Source organism: Spermophilus citellus (assembly GCF_964194105.1).
Source record: "Spermophilus citellus genome assembly, chromosome: 4".
In the NCBI taxonomy this organism is placed as follows: domain Eukaryota; kingdom Metazoa; phylum Chordata; class Mammalia; order Rodentia; family Sciuridae; genus Spermophilus; species Spermophilus citellus.
This window is the reverse complement of record NC_138185.1, coordinates 108903263-108919121: the sequence shown is the minus strand read 5'-3', so window position 1 is coordinate 108919121 and position 15859 is coordinate 108903263. Positions and strand designations below refer to the sequence as shown.

Genomic DNA, 15859 nt, shown 5'->3' with positions numbered 1-15859 from the left:
CAGACATGCACAGCACACCCGGTTCCTGCTCTGCCCCTGCCTGCTTCCTTTTCAGTCAATTTGTAGCCTAAGTGTTACCTCTGGAACACCTTCCCTCACTCCAGGGAGGCCTGGATACCCGGCCCAGGCTCTCTTGCATGTAGCAATGAAGGTGCTACATTGTAACCCTGGCTCTCCATCTCTCTCCCTTTGGGGTGATAGTGAGCTCCTTGAAAACAGGGACCTTCTCTTTACATTGTGGTATTGCCTATACCTGGTATAGATCCTGGGCTAGAGCATGTTCCTATTATGTGTTGAATGAGAAGAGGTAAAAAGAGAATGTTGATGTCACATGGGTCTTAATCCTGCATGTCATCAAGGTTGGAAGAAGAGCCAGGATTATGGATAACAGAATCACAATTCAGCTCAACAGCCTTAAAAAATGGACCAAATCTGCTAAGGTGAAGTGAAAGAGAAATAAATGTGGAATCCTATATTTAGGTCTAGAAAACCATTTGTTTGGGTACAGGTGGGGGTGCTAGGGAAATCAGTTTTTCAGCCTCTGCTGATTTAGTGCCATCTTTCCAAGTTCATGTCTATCAAATTTGAGGAATGAAATCCCCAGGTGAGGAAGAGTAAGTGTAAAATAGTAGGATTTATTCAAGTGAGAAGAAAAGAGACAGAGTTCCTGCAGGGTGAGAAGGGACCTGACATGGGTTGCCACTTAAATGTACTAGTTTAAGGGGCTGATATAGCTACTGGGTAGGGGCATTATTGGAAAAGTACTAACGCTATTGGTCAAAATCTATATTAACCAGGTGTTGGAAAAGTATCAAGATTTACCCTTGAGTCTTGGCCTTCACTCAGGTTTTCCTACCTCCTTATTTTTCCTATCACCTGGAACAAAGGAATTGGCTGGAATGAATATTTTTCTTCTTTCTTTCTTTTTTTTTTTTTTTTTTTTTTTGTGTGTGTGTGTGTGTGGTGCTGGGGATTGCACCCAGGGCCTTGTGCATGAGAGGCAAGCACCCTACCAACTGAGTTATATCCCTAGACTGTTTGGAATATTTCTACAGGTTAACCTCCGGGAGTGGCTTTTACATTAAGAAAAAATCTTAATTGGGGCCCATTACCTATCCTATCTTATTCAGTAGGACTATTTGGAAAGGTGTCTGGTGGTCTTTGTGTGGCTACTTAACAATACCAGTAAGATCTTAGGCCATATTAATAGAAATATACCATGTCCCCTTATTTCTTTGTCGTTCAACATCTGATTCTTCTCATATCACCATCATCAGTTGGTCCCTTTCTTGTTTTATCTTCACTTATTCTATACTGATAAAACATATTCATCTTTTTGTATGTCTTCTTATAAAGTATGTGTGGCTGTTGTTTTCAATTTACATAAATGTGTAGTGTCAGTGTTCATTTTATTTCTTATTTTTCTCACTTATAATTTTATTAAATTTCCATCCATGCTGCCATGAGACACTGAGTTCACTGCTTCAAAATGCTTCTCTATGCCTGATTCCTGCACTTTACCTATCCATGTCCCTGGTGATGGACACACAGACTGCATTCAGCTTCCTGGAACCATAAACAATTGTGATGAACTTCCTTGTACATGTCACTTACGGGTATGTATGAGCAGGAATACATACCTAACTAAGATCTACTGGATTAGAGGCTAGTGCATCTGTATTTTAAGGAGGCAGGGCCAGAAGACCGTCCCACATGGTTACCTCATTCAACACTCTCACCAGGGGTGAAAGTTTCCTTGTACCACATCCTTGTGAATTCTTGGTATTACTCAGTTTCCACCTTTTGTCAATTCAATACCTATGGAGTCATCTTTCATTGTTGTTATAATTTACATTTCTTAGATTACTGATGCAGTTCAAGTATCTTTTCAAATGCCCCTAAGCCTTTTTTTTAAAATACTTTTTTAGCTGTAGATGGACACAATATCTTCATTGATTGATTTATTTATTTTATGTGGTGCTGAGGATCAAACCAAGGGCCTCACATGTGTGAGGCAAGTGCCCTACCACTGAGCCACAACCCTAGCCCTGCCCCTAAGCTTTTTGAGTTCTCTACTTCTTAAATTATCTGGTTGTTATCCCTTGTCCCTTGTTCTGTTGAGGTGCCTGTCTTTGTTTATATTGATTTTTAGAAGTCTTAGAATTTTCTAAACATCTATCTCTGTGTCTACCTGGTTTTGAACAAGGAAAACAGTTCTCAACTGCCCTGCTCACTCTGATCAGAGCCTGAGAATTGTGTTTGGTTGTGGGGGTCATAGTTCAAGAGACCATGACATGCAGGACTCTTCTCTGGCTCAGAGAAGAGGCACTTGGTTTGTGAAACCCATCAGGTAGGAGCTATATCAATGCGCACAATCCACAGGGATCCTGACAGGTCCAGGGCAATGCTGGAGAGGCCCCTGCTGACGACAGGGGAAAGAGAGACGGGACAAGACATTGGACATTTCACCTGGATGAGGCTACCCCAAACATGTGATGGGAAACTGAGGCTAGAAGTGCTGCCAGGAGTCTGGTCCCAAGTGGTCTCCCACTAATCCTCCATTGGACCAGGTGGATCTGTTGAAGATCCCTCTAGCTCTCAGTCCCCTGAGCCCTGCTTCAGGTAGTTGTGTACTCAACAGGCTATGTAAACAGTGTGAATGCAGGAGGTCCAGGTGACACCTTGAGAAACACCGGGTAGATATGGGAAGAGCTTCATCTGGGTGTGACCAGAGAGGAGGAGAAGACCTGGGAGTAAGCAGAGTTAGAAACCTACACTATGTATGATAAGGGTGAGAAAAGGCCACTGCGTTTTGTGACAAAGATAGATAGAATAAAGTTGTCATGAAAGGGATTTCCGCACCATGGTGTGCAATAAAAACTAAACCTCATTTGAGGGGATGAAAAAACTTCAATACTGTGAACTGAGCATCAAACTGATATATATGTGCTGAGAAACTGAAGTGACTCCATTTTTGAGAAACCAGCTTCTACCTCAAGGCCTGTCCTAAGGAAGGGGGCGTGATCCTTGTCCTGGGAAAAACACACAGAGCCTTTCTAGGCACATACCCACCCTGCTGAGTTGTTTGTCTGCAAATAACAGGAGAGATCTGCGTTGCCAGGTGTCCCTGACTCAGTTAGGCTAGGTGAGCACCCATAGCGACCCCCCTAGCAACCTCCAAACAGCATGAGACAGAGAAAATACCTGGGATGCCAGATGACCCCCCAGTCGTTTATGGTGGTTGATAACATGTTGGGAAAGCATGTAGTTTAGCACGTACACCCCTCGTGGCCTAAACCAATTTAAAGGAATCCCCCTCTTGTACTAACCAATCACCCCTACCCAACTTGTTCCAGTGAATGTGCTAATCAATGTTAAGAGTTGTTTGATTTTCCCGTGGTGTGAAATGATTTGCTGTGTGATGTTGTGACGCATAGAGTATCTCCCCAAAACCTATAAAATCTCACTGAACAAAGGACCGGGACTCACTCCCTGGGACTGCTGCATCAGAAACAGTTGTGAGTCCAAGCTCGAGCTTGCAATAAAGACTCTTGTGTGATTGCATCGGATTCGGCTCCTGTTGGTCTATTGGGGTCTCACGAATCTGGCATTACAGTGCATCCAAATCAGATGTTTATTTGTGGGGGGAGATAAGAAGTTTTCCCAAGAATGTAAAGTGTCCATAAAAACCTTCATTTGTTTCTTGTCAGAGCTGGTTTTATGGATTGAGAGTTTGGGCTGGTTTTCCTGATGTCACAGGGAGTAGTAAAGATACATACATTGATGCAAAGCAGCAAAACGGTTTATGAAAAAAAGAGCCACTTCCTTTGGAAGGTGTCAGTGTATTTCTGACCACAGAGGCTTTCAGGAGTGTGGCTTAATTTCAAATTTTGTGATTTCGAGGAACTGTTTTAAAAAAATTTTTTTAAAGGGAGCTAATTTTAGGTTGAAAATTTTAATCTGTGCCAATTAAGGATATGAGAAAAGCATAATTTCATTATTTCATTAAAAAAAAGAAGGGCATGATCTAAGTTAACGAATGGCCCTTGGAGAGGAACCCATGTACTTTTAAATGGAACATAGGTGAGACTGAGTCTGTTCTTTCTGGTGCTCCCATGGGAGTAGGGCTTGGAATTTGATTAGATCTCCCAAAAGTCAAATAGCAGTCCCCAAGACATGAGTAAGTCATGCGCCTGAACTGATTGTTTGTGAAGCCATGGGAGAGCGAGTGGCCTTGCAAACCACAGGACAGAATGAAAGTGTAACACCCCTTGGTCACCAGCCTCTTTGGTGGCCAGTTGCCTCATCTCCACCTTGTCATTCCCCAAGCTGCCTCCCAGAAGGGTTGCAGAGACAGCAGATTGATTGCCTTGTTATAAAAATAGGCAGCCGTAGGGGGGAAAGAGTTGAAAACTATGTGGCCCAGATGTCTTAGTGTCCAGCCTCCTAGGGTGCCCTTTCCCTTAATATCTAGGTGAAGCACCTCCAGGGTGCTATGGGAAAACCAATGCTGTTTCCATGATGTCTGTGGCACAGGAAGGGGGTGGCGGTGGGGGAGGCTGTGCTCCCCATGTCTATCATTTTCCTTAGGTCCCTGACTTTTCCTTTTGGAGGGGGCCCCTTTCCTAAGGCTGTTACCTCCTGGGATTGTTCCCCAAAATTCCTGAGTTTATCATGCAGTGCAATTTAGCTTCCTCTCTGTTTCATCCTCTTTGGTCCACAGCAGCCCTGGGGCCTCTCTTTGCATAATTAAAAGATCCATTAAGGTGTTTTCCCAAACAAAAGAGCAGTTCTCTCCCTCAGAGGAATTCTATCATCCTTTTAGGACAATCATCTCTGACTGCAGTCAGATTTTAAAATCACACACACACACACACACACACACACACACACACACACACACTCACTCACATTCACTATATCTCTATCTGATCTCTCTAGGTAGCTATGTGAGAGAGGCATTAGGGCATTTCTTTCCTGTGGTGGATATACAGCATGTATTATCCCAGGAGGGGACAGCTGGCCAGCATCTTCTCTGTGTCTGCAGGCACAGGAACATGGAGGCAGGTGAACGGAATATAGGGTGTCTCTGACTCCAGATTAGAGATGGTTTCCCTTCAGGTCTGGAAGAAATCCTGGCTTACTGCTCCCAGCCTGCATTTATCTTCACACACAAATCTTAAGCTGACAATCAAGAAATTTCCTGCTGTGTTTGCATGGGCCCTGCCACTAGTCTCTAAGGCTCTCCCAATTTCTGTTTCTTTGGTTTCTCTTTTGGAATTGCTAACCAGAAATTATGGGAAGCCATTACTTTCGATTGAGCTTCTGCTCTAGGCCCCAACAGACCAGACTAAACCAAAATGGAGTCCCTCTTGCTAAATGACATATATCAGAATGAATGTTTTATTTTTTCTTTTTCTTTTTTTAACTACTAAGCCAAGAGCTTTATTGATGCAGCAGGCACTTTACAAGGAACCCAAGAGAGTCCTCCTTCTCTGGGAAGACAGGATGTCTGTACAAACTCTCAGGTTTTTCCACTTCAAAAACACAAGCTCTCCCTTTCACTGGGGCCCCTGCATATGCACCTGCCCAAATCAGCCCTCCCCCATTTTAAACAGGCAGCGAACACACTGACCGACACCGGCCAGCTGCTCTGTAGACAGTTCTGCATCACTTTGTAGACAAAGGCAGACTCTCAGATCCTGCAAAGGGTTTAGGAAACAGTAAGATGATTTCTTCTTCCATCTTTCATCTTTCAGCAGATATGTGCCCTGAAATACTTAGTTGGGAGTTCCTAGGAAGATGGTCCATTGTTAATCCCTTCTTCGCCAGCCTGGGCATCCACAATTCTTCTCAAGGTAATAGGAGTCTTTTTTTTTAATTTTAATTTTTTCAGTTGTAGCTGGACATAATATCTTTATTTATTTATTTTTATGTGGTGCTGAGGATCGAACTCAGTGCCTCACATGTGTGAGGCAGGCGCTCTGCCACTGAGCCACAACCCCAGCCTCTAAACAGTCTTTCTTGCTGTAAGAACTTTTATAAATGGAGTCTAGTCTTCCTATGGCTAAAGGCTTTCGTGCCATTGGAGTAACACTGTGGTGCTATTTTCTGTGGGCTCCTCAAACCCTTATAAATGTACTTCATTAATAGTCAATGCTGTTTCTGTCCCGTGGCTGCACAGCCTGCTCAGTTTTGCTGCTTTTAAAGTTTGTGAGCCCTTTCAGCACCACACCTTGGGCTGGCTCCTTCACAGCTTGATTCTTGGTGTTGACTGGAGAGTTTTGCAAAGATGCAATGGAATGCCTTAAGCATGTCCCCCTTGCTGCAGCAGCCTGTCCACCTCGCTAGGATCCGGGCCTGGCTCTTCTGCCACTTCTGCTGTCCCCTCACGATTTTGTTCTGTCAAATTCATCTGTTCCCGCCCCCCCCCCCCATAGAAGTGTGAGGACAGCGAGGTGCCATGGCCAGAGCTGGGAGCCTGGTTCAGCAGGCTCTGCTCTCAAAATGAATCTTTAAGGAAGCTGCTAGATCCCAAAGCAGACCATGTCCCCCACTGAAAAGAGGAGATTCTAGTTTACTTGACTCAGTGTAATTAGGAAGTCCCCCCTCCTCCTCCTCCTCCTTCTCCTCCTCCTCCTCCTTCTTCTTTTTTTGTATTCATAGATGGACAGAATGCTTTTATTTTATTTATTTTTATATGATGCTAAAGATCGAATCCAGTGCCTCACACGTACTAGGCGAGTGCTCTGCCCCCGAGCCACAACCCCAGCCAGTCTCTTCCTCTTTTACCCTAACAAAAAAAGTAACCTGAGGTAACGTGATGATAACCAGTTTTTTCCCTATGGTTCTGTTCCCTTGTTCCCACTGCCATTGCCCACAGGGAGCCTCATTCCTAGTTCCCCTTTTGCACTCATCTAAGGCAGGTTAGTTCTACCTTAGGCTGCAATGAAGGGCCCTGTCCTGAATGTTGTCCCCTTACGTCTGGGGCACCTTCCATGCTCCTTGCAGGGCTGGTCATGAAACTTAACTAGGTTAAGCTCAAACTGGTCCCAGGGTTCCTGGGGCTGGCTCTGGGAATTGTGGGCCTTCCTCTCACTTGGTTTTGGCTGCAACCTCAGCCTACTCTAGAGACCTCTTCTCTCTGGAAAGCCCCTTCAGGCTGTCTGAGCATGGAAGGGACACATTGGGGACAGTTGTTAACACTGTCTCTGAGGAGAACGTGGGGTTTGGGGTGATGTCAAGCCAGAGGCTGACTCTGCACCCTGACTTCTCAGCAAATGCAGAAACTAAAGGTAGCAAGCAGGGCTGAAGCCTTTCAGAATAGCATTCCTCAGGGCCAGACTGAAGGAAAAAGTCAGTGTCACTGGGTCAGAGGGTCACTGTTCCTCAGGGCCTGGTTTTGAGTAGCAGGGTTGGGATTGGGGAGATGGCAAGAGTCCTAAAGCCCTGGAGCTAGAAACTTTTGGGAGCAGGTTCTTGAGGGAACATTGATTTCTAGTGTGGATCAATATCTTAATCCTTTTGGGCTGCTATAATAGGACACCATAAATGGAGTGTCTCAGAAAGAGCAGACATTTGTTCTTTAGAGTTCCAAAGGCTGGGAAATCCAACATCAAAGTGCTGTAGTGTAGATAGACACAACACCTTTATTTTATTTATTTATTTGTATGTGGTGCTAAGGATGGAATTCCCGGCTTCACACGTGCGAGGCAAACGCTCTACCTCTGAGCCATAGCCCCAGCCCAGATGGCAACTTCTTGCTCTGTCCCCATATGATGAGAGACACAAGTCTCCCTGCAGTCTCTATTCCTAGGACACTAATCCCACTCAGGAGGGTTCTGCCCTTCTGACCTCATCTCCTCCCCATACCTTCTTCCTATATCATCTGGCTGGGGGTTAGGATTTTACAATATGAATTTTGGGGGTGGGGAGAATGGACACAAATATTGAGACCACAGCAGTCAGTAATTCCTCTTTCTTCTTTAACTATAGCCTTAAATTTCTTTTTTTTTTTTAGTTGTAGGTGGACACAACACTTTTATTTTATTTATTTTTATGTGGTGCTCTAATATAAAATAAGTATCATAAAATAAATATCAAACCCAGAGCCTCACACATGGTAGGCAAGCGCTCTACCACTGAGCCACAACCCCAGACCATAGCTACAGTTTTTGCATGGAAAAAAACAAGGAGAGTGGGGGGCACCAGGTCTCTGATCTTCACCCTTCCCTCACTATTCTAGAAGAGAGGTCATGGCCAGGTTTCGGCCCTCTACAGCACACAAGGATCTGCTCATGAGATGTGATGTTCTTGTCCCCTGGGCCATTGCAGGAGGAGTTGGTGGCAAGTAGTGCCAAGCCAGGCCCTCACTCCTGACATTACTATTACTTCTGCAGGCCAAACCCACATGCATGACAGGCATGCTTGAGCCAAACTAATGTCTATCTCCAGAATTCAGGGGAGGCTAGATATTTCTGGCAGCCAGTGAGACCATATCTTTGTTCTGGTGGACTATGGTCCTTTAGAAAGAGTCCTCAGCTAGGTAAGAGGTGGCCAGGCCAGTGGGTTTGCCTCATGGGGATCATTAGGGCACAGGAATGTTCTAGGCCCAAACTTTGCCTTAGTTTCCATTGCTGACCCTTATGGACTCATGGGACAGGGCATGGTGGATGGTGCTGTGGTTTGGGTGTTGTTTTCTCCAAGGGCTCATGTGTTAGAAACTTGGCCTTCAGTGTGGCAATGGAAAGAGGTGGTGGGACCTTTAAGAGGTGAGGTCTTAGTGGGAAGTGGGGTGCAGCTCTCAGAAGGAATTGATGGAGTTCTCACAGGACTTTAGTTAGTTCTTGCAAGAGTTGTTATAAAGAGTGGGTGTGACTCCTGGGTGATTGTTCCCTCTCACATGCACTCCTGCATGATACCATCTGCTATGAAGTGCTTACCAGAGCTGAGCCAATATTAGAGCCATGCCTTTAACCCTGCCCCCCAAATTGAGCTAAATAAACCTCTTTTCTTCATAAAGTACCCAACCCCAGGTATTTTGTTATAGTAACATTAAGTAACTAATACATATAGTAACTAATACATTGAGTGGGATTCAAGCAATCTTGCTCCAGACACCTATGACAACAGGGCACAGGAGGAAGGTTCTGCCCACTTTGCATGGCTGTGGGGCAGCTCTGCACTTGGGAGAATGGCCTCACAGTGGTGCTTGGTGGACCCAATGGTATCCAGCAGAAGTGGCAGTGTCAAGGAAACTCAGGCCCCAGCAGAAGAGTAACTTATCTGCTGCTATCATGGAGCAGCAGACCACCCTGCCCACAAGCACCTGTGGAACACCTCCTGGGACTCCCAGAAACACCTGGGAGGATCTGTAGGCAATAAGGTCCTGTCTGAGCCAGGAAACCAGTGCCCATTATTTTCTTCTTTTCCAGAGTATGTCAGCAGACTTGGGGGACATGAGAAGAAAAAGAAACAAGATTTTCCATGAAAGAAAACAAACCTCACTTTTGTCCACCAACAGCTCTTTCCAAGCTGTTTTCTAAAGTATCTAGACCTCTAGGTCCCTGCCCACTGCGTGCCCCAGTGACAAGAGGCTGCAGCAGAGCTGTTGGTGGCTGTGGCTTGGGCTGTCAGGTCTTGGGGCTTGGATCTGACCCTGTGTGCTGCACAGACAGCGTCTGCCGCCAGCGCCTGCCATCCCTCAAGGTGAAAGCACTCTCCAGCGGGTCATTCTGGCTGCATCTGAGTGGTTTTCTGTTCGCGGAATCATTTATTTCGGATGTCAGGGAGGCCTAGGGCGGTTTTCCCCACTGGTTGTAAATGCTCTGAGCATCATCGATTCTTCTACTCCCATCCCAGGCAATCTGCTGGAGCAGCAAGTCTGGGTCTGGGATTCCTAGGGGGTGAGGGTGGAGAAGGACAAAGGCCAGGGCAGCTTTGGTTCCCTCCCCCACAGTAGAGGCAGTGGGATGCCAGGGCTCCTAGGCTCCCCAGGGACCAGCCTTGTGGTTTAGATGCTGTTGGAGATTCCTGGCCCATAGCTGGGGGAGTGTGGCTGGCTGTATGCCCCCAGGCTTGGAGCTTTCCCTGTCCCAGGGCCGCTGGGTGTGACTGTGCTTGAGTGAGGACTCCCTCCCAGTACATTTTTCTCCTCTCAGCTGTCCCCAGATATCAATTAACTCTCATCCTGTCATAGGCTGAAGCCCACTCAGGTAGGGGCTGCAGTAAAACCCCAGGCTGTAGGGCAGGACACCTCCCCGTCCCAGCAGGAGCAAAATGGGCTTGAGCCAATGTGATTGACAAAGGAGCCTCCTGTATTCATGAGACTCCGGGGACTTGCTGAACACTTGCCTGCAGTGAGTGCCTGTGTGTGTGTCTGCTGGGGCTGTGTCTCCATGCTGTCTTTGCCTGTGCACGTGGTCCTGTGGGATGTGAGTGCCTGTGGGCTTTATGTAGCTGTGTGGGTAGGTGTGTTTGTGGGTGCATGTTTCCTTGGGTGTGACTTTGTGTAGGCAATTGTGCACCTAAGTTTGCATGTGTGCCCATATGTCTGTGTCTGTGGTTGTGCGTGTCTGGCACGTGCATCTCTGTGAGTGTATGTGTATCCATCTGCGTGAGCCCGCAGGCGCATGGCATGTGCACACATGCTCATGTGTGTGTGTTGCTATGTGTGCATGCATGCTCATGGGGGGGTGTGCCACGTCTGTCTATGCCGACATGTTCACGGCATGTGTGTGACAGTGTCCTTGCATATGCACCTGTCGTGGAGGGTGGTGCCCGTGTCTGAGTGGAGAGTGTGAGGTCTGTGTGTGGGGACATGGAGATGCCCGTGTGGGAGCACCACTCTCCAGGTCTCCTCCTTTTCTTAGTCCTTTCCTCCCTGACACCCAAGGATTTATAGAAAATTCCAGGGAGGAGGCAGTGGCTGGGGAGGGAGACCCTCAGATATGGTCTCATTGCCCTCAGAGTTGCTCTGAAGCCAGAGGGGACAATATTTCCCGGGCTCTGAGTGCCTCTCCTGAGAGAAAAGCATCCATCTGCTTGTCAAAGGGAGATGGCTATTTGTTCGTGTCTGGAAGGACCCAAGGGCAGGGCCAGGGCTGAGCATTGCTGTGTCCTGAGCCCAACACACTAGGCTCAGGACAAGTGACTGGTGAGTGCAGGGACAGGCAGGCCGTGTACCTTGCAAGCTGACACAGGTTGCAGCCTGGAGGAGGCAGGAGGGGCTGAGGGAACAGGGCCTGGTCAGGGCTGTGCCTGGGCTGCTTCAGTTGGCAGCTGAGGCAAGAGGCTGGGGATAATGGGTGAGCCTTGAGGGCTTGGCGGGGGCAGTGTTCCTTTTTGGTGGGCTGGAGGATCATGGCTGGCTAAGGACCTAGAGGCACTCCCAGCCTGTCCCTACTGTGCAGGCCCTGCTGACAGGAGGCCTGTGTTGTGGAAAGCCTCTGTTTGGGGTTTCCCTGGATAAGGGATAATCTCCCCTCTCTATTTCTTCACCCTTTGCCCTGAACCCTCTCCCCAGTATATGAGGCAATCTGGGCAAGTCTTCCCATCTGGTGGTGTCAGCTGTGTGACTGACCAAACTGTGGGACTTATGGAGCTGCTCCCAGGCCTGAGGCTTGGCTCTGCCACTGACCACTGGCCAAAGACTCCTCTCTGGGCCTCTGTTGCCATCCAGGGCCTTTCCTGGTCTGCCAGACTATGTTCCTGAAGCCGGGAAGCCTTTCTAGTAGCAAGAGGCCATCCTATGGTGGAGACACTCCTGGGCATACTCTTGCCCCCTATTCTTTGTTCTCCCAGCCATCTGTCTCAGCTCCCAGTAGGGAGCCTGCTGTGCTACTGGGCCTCAGAGGAGAGTCCCCTCCTGTTCCTGCAACCTAGATGTCATGATACCCCGTGCGCACTGCTGCCTTAGATGGCCCTTCTGGGCTTGGCCCTCCAACAGGGGGTGAGTGGGTAGAGAAAGGGTCCACAAGCTGGGGTTCATGGTGAGGGGATGAGGATGTCACAAGGGCAGGGCTGGCTGATTTCTCCCTCCTGGTATAAGGGACTCTTTAGTCACAGAGGAGGGCACATTGCGCATGTTCATTAGCTCATCTGTCTAACGTCAGCTGAGCCCTTACTCTGGCCAGAGCCTCTCCTTCAGCCTGGAGGTTCTCAGACTGCATTGTTTTTTAGATTTCTGGTACCTTAAAAATGAAGGTCTTGAATTCCTGCTCTTCTGTAGTTTTCTTCCATATTGAATCTGAGCTGCCTTGTGACCTGCTCAAGCAAACAATGCAGCCAAAGTGGTGCAAGTTCTGAGTCTGAGCTTTAGGGGGCCTCGAAGCCTCTGCTTAGTCTCAGAGGAGCCTAGTCCAGCTGGCTTGAAGAGCAGAAGCCCGGGGAGAGGGAGCCAGGCCCAGCCCACATGCAGTCTCTCATTCCAGCTGAGGACTAGGACAGTGAGTGAGGCTGTCTTGGTCCCTCCACCCCCAGCAGAGCACCAGCTGGCTGCAAGTACTAGAGTGAGTCAGCTGAAACCATCTGTTGCAGAGACAAATTACCCAACTGAGCTCTGCCTGGGATGCTAATTTTAGGCCCTGAAGTTTTAGGGGTAGTTTTTTTTTTTTTTTTTTTTTTATGTAGCAGAGGTGAATTGAAATAGAAATCTGTACATAGGAGTGGGGTGATACTGCAACCAAAACTTACAACACTTTGGGCCTGAGTGGCAGCTGGAGGCTGGAAGAGTGATAGAGGGACTGTAAGTGGATGTTGGAAACCGCTCTCAGAGTCTGGAGAAAGGGCCACCTGTGTCATGCTGTGCCAGGAAAGTCAGTGTCATTTGGAGAAGAGGAAATGTACTTACTGAAACTGTGGATCTAGCTAGGGAGATTTCCGGGAAGGACACTGAACCTGTCTATTGTTTCTTCCAGCGGCGAAGGATCAGGTATTTTAAGAGTGAGGTACTCAAGAAGGAACTATTCAGTTTGCAAGCAGAATTGAGAGGCAATAGACAGAGTGCAGGGCGGTCGTCTAGCAAAAGAGTCTCAAAATAAGAAGTGGTCCCAGGGCAAAGAATGTATCAGTGCTCTATCTGGAAGACTCTATCTAGACCTCAGAAACATTAAAGGTGGTACCTTGTAGCACCTCTCAGCAAGAAAAATGAATTTTTTAAATAATCCTGACACCCTCTATAGCTCAGAAAGTAGGAGGAATTTATGCTTTTGAAGCATTGGGTGGCTCTCAACCAGATTTATGGGAAACCCAGAGCATTTTAAAGACACTATTCCTAGCAAAGACACCACTAGCTTGGATCAAGAAGGTTAGCAACAGTAAAATGAAAAGAGGTCTCTGGCTTCCAACTTTCCACAGGCAGGATGCAATCAGACAGAGCTACCCAGCTGGAAATAGGCTCAATTTCATTTTGAAAAGGAAAGATGTCTCAGATAGTGGATCCATAGTCCAGAGTGTGGAATTGAGAACAACGAAGTAGGGAACCCCTCCCAGAAAGCAGAGAATAGGGCCCAATTAAGGAAGACTCTGCCCCTAGGGTTGGGGTAATTGGTGACATCTGCCCAGCTAGCTGTCAAAATCTTTAGGGGACAGTGATTACATGCCCCTCCCACTTATCCCTTTTAAAGTGGGACTGAGGCGTCTTGGCTCACTCTATGCCTGTCTCACCGTTGTGTGTTAAGTGTGTGAGTCTTACTCAGATTTGCATCCCTATGACCAAAACGCCTCACTAGAACAACTTAGAGGGAGAAAAGTGTATTTTGGCTCATGGTTCCAAGATGTAGTGCACAATGAGCCAACTCTATTACCGTGGGCCCAGATGAGGTCGCGCATCCCAGTGGAGGGGCGTGGTGGAGGGAAGCTGCTAAGGACATGGCAGCCAGGAAGCAGGGAGAAGAGAGAGGGCAAAGGGGCCACAGGGAAGACGAACCCTTCCAAGGCCCCCAGAGACCTACCTCCTACAGTCACCTGTCACTTGCCTACAGTTGCTGGCCTAGGACAGACTGATCAGGTTACAGCGCTCATGATCCAGTCATTTCACCTTGGGGGACAACTCATGTCTAAAACATAACAAGTTGAAATAACTTTTTTTTTTTTTTAAATCCATCAGTCTCTGGATCAATGTGAGCTCTATCCAAGGACTACAGCTAAGGAGTCACCCCAGTTTCTGCTTTGTGGTCCCCTGATTTTTCTTTCCTTTTGCCAGGTTACACTTGTAACTCAAGCTGTTCAGGAGGCTGAGGCAAAAGGATTGCAAGTTCAAGGTCAGCTTGGGTAAGTTAACCAGACCTCATCTGGAAATTTTAAAAAGGGCTGGGGATGTAGCTCAGCAGTACAGTGCTCTTGGGTCCAACCCCTGTACTGTAAAAACAAATAAATAAACAAACAAAAAGTGTGGGCAATAAGAATTGCCGCTCAGGGTTCTGACGTTTTGGATGCCACTTTCTTTAGGGGAAGCACAGGCAGCCTTGCTGGTTTCTATGCCACCTTCAACACCATCCTTTCCTTTATTGACAGGGTAACACATTTTAACAACTGAGTAGCTCTCTTGGCTCGTGTCCTGCCTGTAGAAACCCAGAGTTCTGGGAACCTGCCTTCATTTTTGTTCTGTCTCTGTTTCCTTCGTCCAAGCTGGTGGTTTTTGGTGGTATGACATTTTCAAAATCTTCTTGTGAGTCTTTTCTGTCTGTCAAGAGGATCCATGACAGCAGACAAGAGAGTTCTCCACAGATCCTTCCTGGATTACCTCATCTGTATTTCTGGCATCTGCTGAGAGGATTGGTTGGATCTGTGAGTCACCTGTCAAGCCAAATCCCAGGTGTTCTCTCCAGAGCAGGCCTTAGCATCTTTTATAATATGGGTAGGCTAAGAACTTGCCAAATAATCAAGCCTTCCTGCTTCCTCTTTGCTTAGCATTTCCTTCTAAATTTCTCTTTCCTCTTACATTTTACCATAAGCATCAAGGAAAAGCCAGGCTGCACCTTTCATATTTTGCTTGGAAATCTTCTCAGCTAAATATCCAAGTTTGCCAACCTATATATTCTATTTTCTACCCAACACTACAGCACAATTCACAAGTTCTCTGCTGCCTTATAACAAGGGTCACTTTCCTCCAGTCTTTAATAGCAATGCTCCTCATTTCCATCTGAGACATCACCAGAGATATCTTTCATGTTCACATTTCTATCAGTATTGTGTTCACGAATACATGTGTTTTCTCTAAGATGATAGAAGTTTTCTCTATTATCCTCTTTGCTTTCTTCAGAACTTTCGCCAGAATATCCTTTAATGTCCACATTTCTACCAATCATCTCTGCATTTATTATAGCAACGTTCTTTCTCTCCTCCTTCTCCTCCTCCTTTCCTCCTCCTCCTCCTCCTCCTCCTCCTTCTTGTGCCAGAGATTGAACTCAGGAGCACTCAACTCTGAACCTATTTTGTATTTAGAGACAGGGTCTCACTGAGTTGCTTATAGATTCACTTTTTGCTGAGGCTGACTTTGAACTTGAGATTCTCCTGCCTCAGCCTCTCAAGCCGCTGGGATTACAGGTGTGCTCCACCGTGCCTGGCTTACAATATCATTTCTTGGTACAAAATCGATATTGTTTTCCTAGGGCTGCTAAAACAATAGAAATTTATTCTTTCACAATTCAGAATATTAGAAGTCTGAAATTAAGATGCCATCAGGGTTGGATCCTTCTGGAGTTTGAGAGAGAATTTCTTCCATGCCTCTTTCCTATATTTTGGAGGTGGCTGGCAATTGCAGGCATCCCTTGGTTTGTAGCTGTGTCACTCCAATTTCTGCCTCCATCTTTACATGGCTGTCTTCCCGGTGTATGTCTCCTGTGCCTCTGCATGGCCT

At 46.9% G+C, this 15859-nt stretch overlaps 2 long non-coding RNA genes and 1 pseudogene across 6 annotated transcripts in view; 1 reads left to right on the top strand and 2 right to left on the bottom strand.

Annotated features, from left to right (window-relative positions):
• LOC308647863 overlaps positions 1–15859 on the bottom strand; it is a 33716-nt gene that overhangs the window by 15690 nt on the left and 2167 nt on the right. The window lies entirely within an intron of this gene.
• On the bottom strand, positions 6011–6315 carry LOC308648575 (actin-related protein 2/3 complex subunit 5-like protein; annotated as a pseudogene). The gene has a single exon. The product of its transcript is annotated as an actin-related protein 2/3 complex subunit 5-like protein (transcript).
• The window catches only part of LOC308647862, a 5129-nt gene continuing 1889 nt past the window's right edge, over positions 12620–15859 (top strand). Inside the window, exons 1-2 of the long non-coding RNA XR_014021717.1 lie at positions 12620–12745; positions 14204–14271. This is a non-coding gene — a long non-coding RNA (uncharacterized lncRNA). The remainder of the gene's footprint in view (positions 12746–14203; positions 14272–15859) is intronic.